Below are 2,553 nucleotides of genomic sequence, written 5' to 3'. Positions count from 1 at the left end.
TCATTACACAAAGCACAAACATTATATATTTGGTTAGTGGTTTGAACATTACCATCATCTATGGCGTGCACTTGTGGTCGGTTAGTGGTTGGTCGGGCTCTCCTTGAAGCTTGGGCCTTCCTTTTTGATGTAGTTGCCATGCTTTCCAAAAACTCCCAATCTTCATTCTCATAATTCGTTCCAAACGTCCCTCCGGTGATAGACATTAAATCACGTGCGTCTTCGGCACTCAACCCCTCATGAAAAGCGTTCATCAACTCCCATAACTCGATCCCATGATGAGGGCAGTTTTTAATCATCATGTTAAAACGCTCAAATGCCTCATGAAACATCTCACCGTGTTGTTGTTGAAAGCTTCTCAATCCCTTCCGCGCATCATTAGTCTTTTGGGCGGTGTAGAATTCATCCAAAAAGGTTTGTTGCATCTCCCCCCATGTATATATTGATGCCGAAGGCAAAGTGTAGAACCACTTCTTTGCCTTATCCTCCAAAGAAAACTGAAATAAGACTAACTTGACTTCATCGGCCGAAAAACCTTGACTCCCAAAAGTGTTGCAAATTGAGTCATAGGCCTCTAGATGGAAATACGGCTCCTCCGTTGCTAACCCTTTGTACTTCGGTAAACTTTGCAACGAGTTTGTTCTTACTTCAAAAGTTCTCCCTTGGTTGTTGTGAGGGATAACCACCGGTGAAGGGTTTTGAGTAATGATTGGCCTGAAATGTGCCTCTATTCCCCTTGCTTGTTCCCTAAGATGCCTTCTTGGAATACCCAATCGGCCCCTTGGACGAATAGGACCCATTGGTCTTGGTATAGGCCCTTGTGGTGCAATTGGTTGTTGGGGGATCGGTGGGTATTGATTTGGCCTTTGAAATTGTGGGTATACATGTTGTGGCCTAACTTGTTGCAATGGAATAGGTTGTTGGATTGTTGGCCCTTGTGGTCTTGGCCGAATGTGTTGCGGTATAAGTTGTTGTTGTTGCATTCCACCAACACTCGCCATCCCTTGAGATTGACTTTGAACATACCCAAAATCCCCTTGATCACCATAATCTCCATAACCGTACCCATCATCTTCATACCCCTCAAAGTCTTCGAATCCCTCATCATAACCACCCCCTTGAATTCCTGAAGTTTGCCCAAATGGAATGGTCGAATACTGAAAACCCGACTGTTGTTGTTGTGGTCTAAAAGATGAAGTAGTATGCACAATAGTCGAATTGGGTGCAATTGTGAAGGTATATGATGCTTGACCCGTAGTTGGGGGAAAGAAGTGAGATAATGGTGGGATTGTGGTGGATGGATCGTAAGTGATGGTAGGCTCAGTTTGAGTGGTGATTGGTTGAGTGGAGTTGGTTTGTGTAAATTCAGCAGTGGTATTAGGTAATGTAGTGTTTGGTGATGGTTGGGTGGAAGTAGGTATAAAGGATGAGGTTGTTTGACTGGTTGTAGGTGGAATCTGAGAATCAGCCATGATGTTTCTCGGTGTAATGGGTGAAGTGGGTGAACCAATGATTTTGTTTTCTCGCACTAAAACTTGGTTTTGTCGTAGCGTTCTTTCAATTTCCGGATCAAACGATAGCGGTGATGACCTGTGAGAGCCTCTAGTATGCATACACCTGAAGTACCTGCACACTAAACACAACCAGCGTAAACCCGAAAATAACAAACAAAACTATTAAACTAACACACGTTGCGCACTACTCCCCGGCAACGGCGCCAAAATTTGACGTGATGTCGTGGGTCACGCAAATTTAATCCCTAAACAACTGTAGTTAGCGGTAGTAGGGTATCGAACTCAGGGAGTATGTGGAAAATGTGTTGATTGTATAGCTTTGTATTTAAACTAAAATTAAACTAAATTGCAGAAAATTAAATTCAAGATTGTGGATTGTTGTTTTAGAAAACTAAATTAAGAACTAAGTCAAATCAAAGTTGGTTGTAAACAATTAGCAGAGAACAATGATCACCCTAGGTTTCAGTTTCTTTAAACAGTTGTGTGCAATTTCACTAGAAAGAGTTACATAGACATAACTCGTGTATATGTGATTGAAGTGATAAAAGGGAACAAAGTACTCGGATTAGATAACGCGAGGTTGTTTCCCGATGACCTATTAACCAATAACCAACCCTAACCCTTCCCGTGATATCTTGGTTGCCAACGGCACCAAGAACGTACGATCGAGACTAGAAATTGTAATATGGATTAACACACTACAAACAATCAAACATACACCATGACATTCAAGCAACGCAAGATATCATTCTAGAAATGCAGAAATTAAACACACAAAAGTCTTAGAAACATTCACCTAGGATGATCACCGAAGAGTTTAGCCGGACATGGTTCGGTGAATCATCATCAACATCAATCTAATGTTCATACAAATTAAAAACACAAACCGAATGATTGGAAATGTTCACAAAGCAAGCTAGTGCTCCAAATTCGCCCCCAAAGTGTCCAAGAACCGTCAATGATGAGATAATACCAAAAGACACCCCCTAAACCGATTAAAACATGGCAGTTACATATTTTCCGTACAGGCTCCACCGTA

General features: G+C 41.8%; 1 non-coding gene across 1 annotated transcript; it reads left to right on the top strand.

Annotated features, from left to right (window-relative positions):
- The first annotated feature begins 270 nt into the window (after positions 1–270).
- LOC118488602 lies at positions 271–376 on the top strand. Its single transcript, XR_004885146.1, has one exon. It is a non-coding gene; the product is annotated as a small nucleolar RNA R71 (small nucleolar RNA).
- The last annotated feature ends 2,177 nt before the right edge of the window (positions 377–2,553 follow it).

The sequence above is a fragment of the Helianthus annuus genome, chromosome 16 (assembly GCF_002127325.2).
Source record: "Helianthus annuus cultivar XRQ/B chromosome 16, HanXRQr2.0-SUNRISE, whole genome shotgun sequence".
NCBI classification, from domain to species: Eukaryota; Viridiplantae; Streptophyta; class Magnoliopsida; order Asterales; family Asteraceae; genus Helianthus; species Helianthus annuus.
Note: the sequence above shows the minus strand (reverse complement) of the source record. Positions and strands in the feature narration are given on the sequence as shown.